This window comes from Schistocerca piceifrons, chromosome 8, assembly GCF_021461385.2.
Source record: "Schistocerca piceifrons isolate TAMUIC-IGC-003096 chromosome 8, iqSchPice1.1, whole genome shotgun sequence".
Taxonomy (NCBI): Eukaryota; Metazoa; Arthropoda; class Insecta; order Orthoptera; family Acrididae; genus Schistocerca; species Schistocerca piceifrons.
In genome coordinates, this window is record NC_060145.1 from 375,380,677 (window position 1) to 375,395,265 (window position 14,589).

General features: G+C 41.4%; 1 pseudogene; it reads left to right on the forward strand.

Annotated features, from left to right (window-relative positions):
• The first annotated feature begins 3,056 nt into the window (after positions 1-3,056).
• LOC124712753 lies at positions 3,057-3,174 on the forward strand (annotated as a pseudogene).
• The last annotated feature ends 11,415 nt before the right edge of the window (positions 3,175-14,589 follow it).

Sequence of the window (14,589 nt, forward strand, 5' to 3'; positions counted from 1 at the left end):
CACGGTTAAGAATCTACTACTCACTAACCAGGGCCAGTGATGCAATAATGGCACACCTTCGCTAGTGGATGCCTTTTTCTTTTTTTTTTTTTTTTTTCATTTTATTTCACTGATCATTTAAGTGGTGGTATACGTGGATTAGAGAAAGTTTACTTTCCCAACCATCCACTTTCACTATGTTGTTGTTGTTGTTGTGGTCTTCAGTCCTGAGACTGGTTTGATGCAGCTCTCCATGCTACTCTATCCTGTGCAAGCTTCTTCATCTCCCAGTACTTACTGCAACCTACATCCTTCTGAATCTGCTTAGTGTATTCATCTCTTGGTGTCCCTCTACGATTTTTACCCTCCACGCTGCCCTCCAATGCTAAATTTGTGATCCCTTGATGCCTCAGAACATGTTCTTGTCAAGTTGTGCCATAAACTCCTCTTCTCCTCAATATAATATACGTAAAGGGAAAAGATGATTAGCAAAAATCTCGAGAAGTTCTTGGCCGATTTACTTCAAATTTTTACACGATGTTCTGAAAAACATAGTGACAGACATAGTCTATATATTTTTTCAAACAACAATATAGAGGTTTTCTGTCAAAACCTAGCACGAGAAACAAAATGCTGTGCCGCGCCTTAAAAATGAGCGTTTATGCTTCTCTTACTCACCAGGATGACCACACCACATGCCAACACTACACAAAACACTTTATTGTCTATGTGTACTTGTGTTAAACGTTTATGTATTGCTGCTGTAGCCAGATGATGAAGATTAACCCCGAAATTAAATCATTTAAGTAGTAAAAAAATATGAAAAACACTTTCATGTTTACCAGAATTATTTACTTGTTTTGTTTTCCCCTACTTAATATGTTCTCAACAGACTATTTAATACATTATGTTCTTTATTACATATGTTTCGTTGACGCTTTGCAGTTTTCTTCATTCCTGACTTGATTATTTCATCTGATTTCAACAGACTCCCACAAAACCACTTTTCAAAGGCTACTGGTTGTTTCATTTCTGTGTTATATAGTGTCCACACTTCACATCCATACAGAGCTGCGCTCTATGCATGACTTCTCAGAACTATTTTTGTGGTCTCAAGGTTTATATCTTTGAATAAAGAAAGAAAGTTTAACATACCACGAATCGGAGCGTGAAATGTCAGAAGTTTGAACGCTGTAGGGAAGCCAGAAAATCTGAAAAGGGAGATGCAAATGCTCAGTTTAGCTATACTGAAGTGATATGGAAAGAACTAAAGATTTTCTGGTCAAACGAATATTGGGTAATATCAACAAGAGCATAAAATGATGTACCGGGAGCAGCATTCGTTATGAATAAAAAGGTATATCAGAGAGTAAGTAATTCTGAACAATTCGGAGAGAAGATTATTCTCATCTGAATCGACAGGAACCCAACGTCAACAACAATAGTTCAGATATACATGCCGATGTGACGGGTAGAAGATGAAGGGATGGATCAAGTATATGACGATGCTGAGCGGATAATTCAGAATGTAAAAGGAGAAGATAATCTAATAATCACGTGGGACTGGAACGCATTAGTAGGGGAAGGAATAGAAGAAGGAGTTATGGGAGAATGTCGGTTTAGTAGTAGGCACGTGGGAAGAAAGATAATTGTGTAGTGAAATAAATTTCAGCCAGTAATACCGAATATACTATACAAAAATCACAAGAAGGTATACTTGGAAAAGACCTGATGATACGAGAATATTCGAGCTGGATTACATCATAGTCAGACAGAGATTAAGGATACAGAGAAGTCAAAACAACATTAAGACCGCAACGGGAAATCCACTGTTGGACACGGAGAAGACAGCTGATATGCGTCTTATGATGAGATTGAAGAAAAATAGGAATCGATATTAAAGACAGAGGGTATCCATTGTTAGAGTCAGGGTTTACTGCAGCTTTGGAATCATACAGTCAGAGTCAGGGTTTACTGCAGCTTTGGAATCATACAGTCAAATAAGGCAGAAGGGAATTTCTGAAATGCCTAGGGGAAGTGGCGACCAAGCGACTATTCAAGTTGGTATCTAGAATCTATGAGTCAGGAGACATACCATCATTAATACTGAGTATTCAAGTTTTTAAAATGCCTCAAGGCTTTCAAAAAATACTATCCACACAATCCCGAAGACAGCAAGGGCAATAAGTGCGGGAACTATCGCTCAATCAGCTTAACGGCTTAAGCGTCCAAATTGATGACTGTAATAATACAGAGAAGAATGGAAAAGAAAATTGAGGATATGTTATTATGACGACCAGTTTGTTTTCGGAAAGGTAAGACCAGCAGGGGGATAGTTCTGACCTTCTATTTATTACAGAAGTAGTACTCAAGACAAATCGAGACTAATTTATAGAGTTTGTCGACCAGGAAAAATCGTTTGACAATGTAAAATAGCGTCCGATGTTCGTAACTCCAAGAACGAAGTGCTCGGATTAAAATGGGTGTGAGACAAGAATATAGAATATCTCCCCTATTATTCAATCTATATATGGAAGAATGACTGGCGGAAATAAAAGAAAGCTGCAAGAGTAGGATTTAAATTCCAGGTTAAGGAATCAATGATAAGATTCGATAATGATACTACTATCCTCGTCGAAAGTGAAGAAGAATGACAGGACGTGTTGAATCGAATGGACGATCTAAATATGAAAATAGAGTAGCCCGAACAAAGAAAATGTAATTATGAGTAGCAAAACTAAAATTAGCGATTAATATATAAATTAGGGATTCCGAAGTAGACTAAATTGAGGAATTCTGCTACCTCCGAAGCAAAATAACACATGTAGAACGAAGCAATTATGATTTGAAAAGCAGGCGTGCACAGGAAAGAGTGCGTTCTTGGCCAGAGAACGCAGCTAGTATCAAACATCGGCCTTAATCTGAGAAAGAAATTTCTGAGAATGTACGTGTTTAGCACAGCATTATATTGTAGTGAATCATTGACTGTCGACAAGTAAAGAAAATAGAGAATCGAAACTTTTAAGACGTTGTACTATAGGAGGTTGTTGAAAATCAGGTGGAATGACAGGATAAGTGCCAACGGCCTTGCTGCAGTGGTAACACCGGTTCCCGTCAGATCACCGGAGTTACGCGCTGTCGGGCTGGGCTAGCACTTGGATGGGTGACCATCCGGTCTGCCGAGCGCTGTTGGCAAGCGGGATGCACTCATCCCTTGTGAGGCAAACTGAGGAGATACTTGATTGAGAAGTAGCGGCTCCGATCTCGGAAACTGCTCTACGACCAGGACAGCGGTGTGCTTACCACATGCCCCTCCATATCCGGATCCAGTGACGCCTGTGGGCTGAGGATGACACGGCGGCCAGTCAGTACCATTGGGCCTTCATGGACTGTGCTGGAGGTGTTTAATTTTGGATATGATAAGTAATGAGGCGACGAAGAAGGGAAGAAATTTCTGAGAATAAATGTGTTCATCAAAGCATTGTAAGGTAATGGGTCATGAACCGTGGGAACTAACAAATAATTGAGGACGGAGGGTGCAAGCGATACTCCGAGTTGAAGACTTTGGTACAAGAGAGGAATTCGTGGCGGGCCGCATCAAACCAGTTAAGAAAGGAATAAAAAAAAGAGGAAAAAGCCCTTTCTCTTCGTGTAGTACATGCTATTGTGCGTTTCTTGCACTTCCATTTTTCCATGTATTTTTCTTCTACTTTTTCTTTGTAACATAACTTAATCATTCAGGACCTAATATTGTGATGGTTTTATCACTATCCTTAGAGCATTAATTACTAACTGTTAAGCCCACTCTATGAACATATAAAAGGGTCAATGCAGCCGAGGGATTTGCTTCCTTTAACAAGGACGTATTTTTGTATTACAACGATGCACCAATGTATAGAAACGCTGAGCTATGCAGCGACTGTTTGATAAAAAGATCTGTTGCATCACAGAGTCCTAATCTGAATATTACCTGGCAGTTTAGCAAATTTCAGAAGCTGAGAGAAAATGTCCCGTTCTTCGTTTCAAGGAACGAATGGAAACATCTAGTTAGTTTCTACTGCATCAACGAAAGTTAAAATTCTACTCCTGATTACTCAGACCATGTATTAATGTAATATGGCAATGAAGCAAAGGAATGACTCACCGCCGGCCGCGGTGGTCTAGCGGTTCTAGGCGCTCAGTCCGGAACCGCGCGACTGCTACGGTCGCAGGTTCGAATCCTGCCTCGGGCATGGATGTGTGTGATGTCCTTAGGTTAGTTAGGTTTAAGTAGTTCTAAGTTCTAGGGGACTGATGACCACAGATGTTAAGTCCCATAGTGCTCAGAGCCATTTGAAGCCAATGACTCACCTAAGTACAGCGTGCAGTTTTTTATATTGTTTAATATATATTTAATTCGTGTAGTTTGCTGGTTTCGTTTGATTTTGTTGCTCAAGTTAGCACAAACGTCTAGGATAGCATCAATATGAGTCTTAGTTTTTCTTTCTTCATTGCCAACAAGAAAGAACTTAATGTTTGGCAAAGTTTTCTGTCGGAAAAAGTTATGTTACTGCATGGTGGATCGGATTTGACTTTACCTGTGTCCGTTCTTCTTGCGATACAAGGATGAACTAGTTGTCCAGACCAAAGTGAGAAAGGTAAAGGCATACCTCATATTTACACAGAACAAGCATCATAATATCTGTTACGTTATAGTTTCAGTCTGTTCCATTCTCGACAGAATGTTGAAACACTGAGTGTAAGTATTCCTCTGTTCGAACTACGGTTAAACTGATATTAATGAAATGTTGTGTTCAGAACTCTGCAAGTTCGGACTGAATATTGGTTTCGAAACAAAAAGAAATAGATTAGCCTGCGACAGTCGTCATACTCCGCGTTCAAATGTTGCAGCATTTCTGTGAGATTTTTTGGCAACTTATCAAATCAGTGAGCATTTGTGTTGCTCATATTTTCATGTGTTCGATCTGTCTCATTAATTCAGCGTGATACGAGTCATGCACACTAGAGCAGCATTCAGAACATATTAGGGCTATATGTTAACGGATTCTTCTGCTTTTTTGCTCGAATTTTCTTCTTTCGTTTATTCTTTACTCGCAATGTATAAATCTTCGTTTTTGTATAGTCTACTACGAATTAAACTTTATGGAGCAAATAAGATCTCAAAATCCATATTCTCTAAAAATGATTTTGCTGTGCACTGAAGAGCCAAAAAACTGGTACACCTGCCTAACATCGTGAAGGGCTCCCGCGAGCACGCAGAGGTGCCGCAACACGACTGATGTCTGAAGTACTGCTGCAGGGAACTGACACCATGAATCCTGCAGGGCTGTCCACAAATCCGTAAGAGTACGATGGGTGGATATCTCTTCTGAACAGCATGTTGCAAGGCATCCGAGATATGCTCAATAATGTTCATGTCTGGGTAGTTTGGTGGCCAAGGGAAGTATTTAAACTCAGAAGAGTGTTCCTGGAGCCACTCTGTGGCAGTTCGGGGCGTGTAGGGTGTTGCACTGTCCTGGTGTAATTGCCAAAGGCCGTCGGAATGCACAATGGACATGGATAGACGCAGGTGATCAGAGAGGGTGCTTACGTACGTGTCAGCTGTCAGACTCGTATCTAGACGTATCAGGGATCCCATATCACTCCAACTGCACACGGTGCATACTATTACCGAGGCTCCAACAGCTTGAATAGTCCACTCATACAAGGTCCATGCATTCATGAAGTTGTCTCCATACCCGTACACGTCCATCCACTCGATATAATTTGAAACGAGACTCGTCCGACCAGGCAATATGCATCCAGTCATCGACAATTCAACGACGGTGCTGGCGGGATGAGGCGAGGCGCAAAGCTTTGTGTCGTGCAGTCATCAAGGGTACGAGAGTGGGCCTTCGGCTCCGAAAGTCCATATCGATGATGTTTCGTTGAATGGTTTGCACGCTGACACCTGCTGGCTGCCCAGCATTGAAATCTGCAGCAATATGCGGAAGGGTTGCACTTCTGTCACGTTGAACGATTCTCTTCAGTCATCGTTGGTACCGTTCTTGCAGGATCTATTTCCGACCGCAGCAATGTCGATGGTTTGATGCTTTACCAGATTCCTGATATTCACGGTACACTCATCTAATGGTCGTAGGAGAAAATGCCCACTTCATCGCTACCTCGGAGATGCTGTGTCCATCGCTTGTGCGCCGACTATAACAACACGTTCAAACTCACACAAGTCTTGATAACCTGCCATTGCAGCAGCAGTAACCGCGCAAGACACTTGTTTTATATAGGCGTTGCCGACCGCAGCGCCATATACTATTTACATATCTCAGTATATATATATATATATATATATATATATATATATATATATATATATATATGTGTGTGTGTGTGTGTGTGTGTGTGTGTGTGTGGATCCGTGGAACACATTACATTTTTGTTTGTTGGGTGTACCCATTTGTCTGTTTCCAATTTCATTTCAGAGATGTTCCACCAGAAGGAAGCCTGAGAGTTGTTGTAAGTTTACCTTTTCATCTTTAGATGGCACAAGATTACGAAACAAGAATATAAACAGTCCCTAGATATCTGAAGAAAAATGAAATATAGTCCACTGATCCACCTGTAGGTGAGGGTGTAAGCCCCCGAGAAAAGGAAAGTGACTGACACAGATAATTGAGTTAATTATTCTTTCATGTCATTAACAAACGTAGTTTTCTCGACATGGACGACATAAGGTTATGAGATGTTGGGTGTCAACACCTACACGACAAAGTGGCAGAGTGATAAAACAATGGACTTTCACTCGAGAGGACGATAATTCACATCTGACCACCCAGCTCTAGGTATTCAGAGATCCCCCTAAACTGCTAAAGAGTAATGGCGGATTAGCTCCTTTTTCTGTGAAAAGGACACAGTCAATTTTTCTCCATCTTCCTAGTCCGAGTCTGTGTTCCGCTTGTAATGACGTTGTCGTCGACAGGACGGAAAAACCTAATATTCATTGTTAGGAGGAAAAAATCACACCTTAAAAACAAAGACGATCCGATAGTCATTTTTCTCAGTTTTTTCAGTAATATGCATATCGATTATCAATGATGGAACATGAAAAATGGGAAAGCGAGTCGCTTAAATTTAAGGTGGGTTGTTTCATAGAATGTGGAACGCGAGAACATTTTTCTAATAATTTTCTAACTAAAAACTGTGCAATGTTCTGCATACAGATAAAAGCTAGACATACGAAATGAATGGGCGTATGAGAGAGCATCAAGCGTGTGCTATACCAGTTTGATTTTAAATAAATGAACATAGCGTATCACAGGAGAAAGTAGAAACTTACAACTATAGCATGAGGTTTCTTTTTACAATGTGGCAAAGTTTGGCAAAAAAATTTTAAGCGAGTTCTGTCTTGTATTTGGAAATTTCGTAAACTTTGTAACACTAGAAGTGTTACGAGAAGTAGTCAGAGTTGTAGTTATCACCTTCAAAAATGAAGTAAAGTATTTAATTTTTTGTTTGTTTGCAAGTACGGGTCAGCATTTCTAATACACATCGAAAAATACGCGCCGGAATACTCCAGCAAGCTGCTAGAGAGCCAAAATAACATGGTGCAGCTCGTTGATAATGTGACAGTTCGATTCGGCAGCAGCAGAAATGTTTGCAACTATGTCAGGTCAGTACAGACGGATGAAGATGTCATCAGTATTGACCTGACTGAAGTGCAACATTCACGCTGCAGCCGAAAATGCATTACCGAACAACACTCCACTTCAACAAAAACAAAAAAAAAGTATAAAGGAATATAGTCGAAACAAATCAGGCGATGCCGAGGGAATTAGTTTAGGAAATGAGACACTGAAAGTACTAGATGAGCTTTGCTATTTGGGCAGTAAAGTAACTGAAGTAGAGAGGATATAAAATGTAGACTGTCAATACCAAGAAAAGCGTTTATGAAGTAGAGAAATTTTATAACATCGAATATAGATTTAAGTATTTGGAAATCTTTTCTGAAGATATTCGTGTGAAGTGTACGGTTGTACGGAATTGAAACGTGGACGATAAGCAGTTCACTCAAGAAGAGAATATAAGCTTTTCTAATGTGGTTCTACAGAAGAATGCCGAAAGGTTAGATAGACAGCGTAACTAATGAGGAAGTACTGACTGGAATTAGGTAGAAAAGAAATCTGTGACGTGTAACTTAAGTAAAAGAAGGGGTCGATTGGTAGGACACATGCTAAGACTTCAAGGCACCATGAGTTTAGTACTGGAAGAAAGTGGTTGTGTGTGTGTGTGTGGCGGGGGGTCGGGGGTAAAGCCGTGTAGGGAGAAACCAAGAGACGAATACCAGTACGGTAAATGTTTGTAGATTGTAGTAATTATTGGGAGATGGTGAGGCTTGCACAGTATGGATTAGCATGGAGAGGTGCATCAAACCAGTGTTCTGACTAAAGACCACAACAACAACTTAGTTTATTAGCCCAGTCTATCAATAAGCTCCGATATTTTGGCTCCTCGAGTGGCGTCATACGTTGCTGTGGATGGAGATTTCAGTGCGTACCAGAAATGCAGACGTAACTGTAGACAAATAAAAAGTTAATTACCTAACTTTATTCTTTTGCGATAATTGTCAAAATTTTTTGACAACCATTGATATTACGTCTGTGACTGTGATTGTCACTTGCCACTTGTTAAATGTCCAGAATGTGCAGAGAAAACGGCAATTTGTTTTTGTTTTGTTTTTGACTATGTGAATATTTTAGAGTAACATGGAGAGAAGTTTTATTTTTTATTTTTGTGACAGTTTCAGCTACTTTCTGAAACTCTGGTCCTGTCTTCTGTGAGCTCTGTGGAAAGGACCAAACGGCGTGTCGTTGAGAACAACCGTCTGATAGATGACAGCCTTAAGCTGTCGGCACACGGACCGTGCTTTCAACGTTGAGCGTGCCCAGTTCAACGTCCTGCTGAACGCTCAGAAACGACGCGTCTTGTGCATACGGCACGTGTGCCTCACCGTGGTACACGCGATCGCAGCGCGCTACATAGGCTGTTGTCGGCTGAATCTTGCTCACAAGTCGCACTGTTTACGAAATAGACTGGCGTAAAATTCGTACGTTAGCTCTACTAAAACGCACTCTTCCTCCCTTGTCCATATGCTAGACATGTTCTGGCAGTAGTGTACGTAAATTAAAACGTCAATATCCATGAACATGTTACAAGGTAAAAAGGAAAGTCCCATGTCCAGGCAATAAGGACATCTGCCTATAAGATGATCCTTTCAAAGTACTGCGATACAAGTTTACATTAGCTGATGAAATCGTCTCGGGCTTCCATCCGGGTAGCTGCGTCGAAAATCCGTGACGTTTCGATGAGTGTCATTCTCATCATCCTCTGGCGAAGAAGCTAGAGAAGACGTCATTAGCAGTATACACCGGGAAAGACTATATTCGCAAGTTTACATCAGTTCTCCACGCAAGGTAAAAATTATTACGTCACTCTCACGTTTTACCAAAACCCTATGGTCATTCTTCTTCATCACTGTTCCTTTCCAGTAACAGAATCTTCACAATATGTGAAACAGAAGACGAGAAACAAGAAAGTTGAAAATATCTTACTTCTAGTAGTGCAAACAGGTTTGTAGATGAAGCCAATCGAACAAACTTCCTCCTCTGAGGGAAATGTTCAAATGTGTGTGAATTCCTAAGGGACCAAACTGCTAAGGTCATCGGTCCCTAGACGTACACACTACTTATACTAACTTATGCTAAGAAAAACACATACACCCATGCCCGAAGGAGGACTCGACCACTGGCGGGAGGGGTCCTCTGAGCCAAAGCACTAATATTCGCGTAATGTCGACTATTATACAAAATACTTGTATTATATTAATAATGAAGTCTCAGACCTACTAGGAAACTCAGAGGCGAGTAGAAAACTGTCACGTTATTGGTGGAAGCGAACCAGCACGCATCACATATGACGTTATTCTGCGTCTCTTCATGTGACACTACTCCTATCCTGTTCGGTATGTGACCATATTTAGCAAATCATATTTTCTAAAAGCTTTACTCGTAGATATGTTATTAACAGTTGTTTAATTATAACAAATTGTACCAAGAACAATGCGTTTTTGATGGATCCTCACTGATGCCGTTACCTTGAAATGAAGTACTTTCATAGCAAACAAATTACAGTTCCGAAATTCTTTGATCACCAATATGTTTCCCGTCATTTTACTACAACAAATCATAGAATTTACGACGGGTTTTCGAAGAGCCTCAATTTCCTGGTGCTTCATTCACATAAAATCCACGAAACATAACCATCAGCTAATAGCAGATGATGCGCCTCCCGACTGTAGTACAGAAGAGAGATTGTGTCAGTGACGTAGATGCCGTTCTTCCATCTTATTGGTCTAGGTTCAAACTCATGTACAGAATATCTTACACACTAGACGTTGCTTTGCACGTTCAGAAAGACTCCCCAACGTGCTTTTGCTGCCCTATGTCGTCAGAAACTGAGCACGCTCAATGTTAACGTCCGAATGCACAGACCGTGTGCTGACGGCTTATGTAGGGACAAGAGCGCCGTCCGCCTGCCGTGATTGCAGTGTCGCCGTTCAGGTCCCACAGTGGGAAGTTTATTTGTTGCAATTGATTGCTGGCTTTAATGACTTCCTCCCAGTAACGGACAGATGTAGCTGTTAATGAAAGACCTGTTGTTCCGTTGTGTGGCAGAAAATGGCTACAGGCAAGCGCCGTCATTACGGCAATGAATGCTCACAGGGAACTCCAGCACATTAGCGTATATCCTGGATAGGCGAGCCAAGTACCGCTTCTAAGCTACATCTACGATGTCTTGATTCCGCTTCATCATCCAGCAGAAATTTCATCACTGGAGGGCAAATGGAATCAGTTCTATAACAACTAGAACACCTCTCCTTCAGAAAATCCCACGGGTTACTACCTGTAGAAGCAAAGGTTTTTAGAGATCATGATATTGTCGTGAATGGTGTACCCACTACCAGTAAAATCCAAGACCGTAAACTATTTCCAACCATTAATGTAATGTAAATTCTAATCTTTTTCTACTGTGGTCGTACCGGCTGTGGCAGAGTCTTTCCGGCAGTCAATGATTTACGATTTACAATTTATTTTTAATTATATTCCGTGTACGAATGTCTTTTCTGTCGCAACAGAACTTTCTTGACTACTGGAAAATCTTCAATACAGTTCCGCGTCGGCATCTAGTGAAAAAAATACGTGCACACGGAATACGTGAACTGATATGTGACCGCACTGAAGACTGCTTGAAACACATGACTTACTGTGGCGTTCTTAATGGAGAGGTATCGACAGAAGCGATGCGGCGTCTGCTCAATCGCAGGTTAGAGTCACAGGACCGCTGCTGCCCACGATATTCATTGCAGGTGGTTCGTACAGAGGGTATTGTGAAGTGGTTCTGAACCCATTTCCCGAAAAGTGTCTTGAGTACCTAGTCCGAAAATCCACCTGCATTGGAAAACTTGTCATTTGTCATCATGATGTCGTCATATCGATGGTTAGTTGAGATAATAAATCCATCAAGAAGTCTAGGAGGGTTTTCACACGGCAAAGAGTAGGTAACCAGTTGTTACCATCCCACTAAGACAGTGAATGGACATAATTTAGTTCCATTATGATGGATGTAGAAGAAATGTGATCGAAATTTAAACTGATTGTAAATCGCGCTTCTGAAGAAGTATATGCCGAGTGAGTGAAATAAAGTCAGAAAAGACCCAAGACCCACCGTGGTTTAATAACAAAATTCAGAAAATACTGAGCAAAAAAAAAAAAAAAAAAAAAAAAAAACTGTTGCACTTTCGGTTAAAAAAAGAAAAACCGGACAGGCAAAGTTAGTAGAAATCCGTGTGTTTATAAAATACCGATGCGTAAAACATACAACTTACACAGTCATACGTTAGCGAAAAACCTGGCCAGGGACCCAGGAAATTCCGGCCCTACGTAAAATCACTAATGGAGTCAAAAACTTCTATCCAGTCAATCGTCAGCCAGTCTGGTGTGACAATGTTTGAAGTTTTAAATTGTGTGTTCAAAAAAAATCATTCGCACAGCAGGATAATAAAAACACGGTCGATTGCTCATTGCACAAACTCCCGCAAGGAGGGCATAGAAGTAGGTTCCCTAGAGTTGAGAAGCAGACTAGAAAGTTGAAAACAAATAAGTCGCCAGGTCGGATGGAATCCTAATTCGGTTTCCATACTCTTCGATACTGGCCCCATACTTAGTTTGCATTTAGTAAGGTTTTTCCCCCAGCGGGAGTTACCAAGCAAGTGGAGAAGAACGCAGGTGAGTCCCGTATATAAGATACGTAAGAGAACCGTACTGCTAAATTACTGACCAATATTCTTAACATCTATTTGATGCTCAGTTCTTGAGTATATCTAAGTTCGAATGTAATAAAATCTTTTGAGACAGAAGAAGTCAGTAAGGATTTAGAAAGCGTCACTCGTGCGAAACTCAGCTTGCCTTTTGTCGCACGATATTCCGCGAACCATAGATAAAAGGCAAGAGAAAGATTCCATATTCCTAGGAAAGCGTTTGACCCAATGCCCCACTGCAGACTATTTATGAAGATCCGAACTTATGGAATGGTTTCGCATGTATGTCACTGGCTCGAAGCATCCTCGAAAAACAGAAACCAACATGGACAGGGTAAGCACCAGTCTGCGGCTGTTTGTTGCTGACGCTGTGGTGTAAGTGTCTTTGAGTGACAGTAGGAGTATACACGATAACATTGATAGAATTTCTCTTTGGTGTGATCAGTGATAGCTCGCGCTAAATATAGAAAAGTGTAATACAAATGAGTAGGAAAAACAGTTCTGCGATGTTCGAATACAGCATTAGTGGTGTGCTGCTTGACAAAGTCGCGTCGATTAAATATCTAGGCGTAACATTGCAAGCCAATAAGAAGTGGAACGAAAGCGTATGGTCAGTAGTAGAGAAGGCGAATGGTCGACTTCGGGTTATTGGGGAAATTCTAGTAAAGTGTAGCGTATCTATAAAGGAGCCTGTGTGTAGATCACTAGTACGACTCATTCTAGAGTACTGCTCGAGTGTTTCTTATTAAAGGAAGACATCGAAACAGTTCACGCACGTACTGCTAGCCGGCTGGAGTAGCCGAGCGGCTCTAGGCGCTACAGTCCGGAATCGCGCGACCGCTACGGTCGCAGGTTCGAATCCTGCCTCGGGCATGGATGTTTGTGATGTCCTTAGGTTGGTTAGGTTTAAGTAGTTCTAAGTTCTCAGAGCCATTTGAACCAATGGAGGGAAGCCTATATGAAGTGCTATGAAAATATATAGATTGACAACAGATATAAATGCTTATTATGTAAGTACATTTCTTAGAAATGTATTTAGACATTATGACCATCCTGCATACAGTGTGTTACAAAAACATACGGAACAAATTGCAGCACACGTTCCTCACACTTAGACGAAGAAATTATGTTATACGAACACGGATCTGGAAACGCTTTGGATTCTTGCTACAACACATTTTCTCCAACGAATTTCAACGACATCAGGCTAAATTTTCACAATTGGCATGTATGAGCACACATAAATCCTCACGCAGCTGTTGAAAATCATCATCAAATTCTCTTAATGTTTACATCGGCATTGTTGGTGACTGGTAGGGCCTCTCTTTCTTCCACCTACGCTCAGAGGACAAAGTTATCATCATTTCGTAGAAAATGTACTACCTGAACTATTAGCAGATGTACCTTTAGCTAGCGACAAAACATACTTCATGCACAATGCAGCATCTTCTTATTTTAGTGTTAACGTCCGTCGGCTTCTAAATAACAGATTCGGTGATGGCTCAAATGGCTCTGAGCACTATGCGACTTAACATCTGAGGTCATCAGTTCCCTAGAACTTTGAACTGCTTAAACCTACACCACAGGCGATTAAAATTGCTACACCACGAAGATGATGTGCTACAGACGCGAAATTTAACCGACAGGAAGAAGATGCTATGATATGCAAATGATTAGCTTTTCAGAGCATTCACACAAGTTTGGCTCCGGTGGCGATACCTACAACGTGCTGGCCTGAGGAAAGTTTCCAACCGATTAGTCATACAAAAACACCAGTTGACCGGCGTTGCCTGGTGAAACGTTGTTGTGATGCCTCGTGTAAGAAGGAGAAATGCGTACCATCACGTTTCCGACTTTGGTAAAGGTCGGATTGTAGCCTATCGCGATTGCGGTTTATCGTATCGCGACAATGCTGCTCGAGGTCCAATGACTGTTAGCAGAGTATGAAATCGGTGGGTTCAGGAGGGTAATACGGAACGCCGTGCTGGATCCCAACGGCCTCGTATCACTAGCAGTCGAGATGACAGGCCTTTTACCCGCATGGCTGTAACGGATCGTGCAGCCACGTCTCGATCCCTGAGTCAACAGATGGGGACGTTTGCAAGACAACAACCATCTGCACGAACAGTTCGACGACGTTTGCAGCAGCATGGACTATCAGCTCGGAGACCATGGCTGCGGTTACCCTTGACGCTGCATCACAGACAGGAGCGCCTGCGATGGTGTACTCAGCGACAACC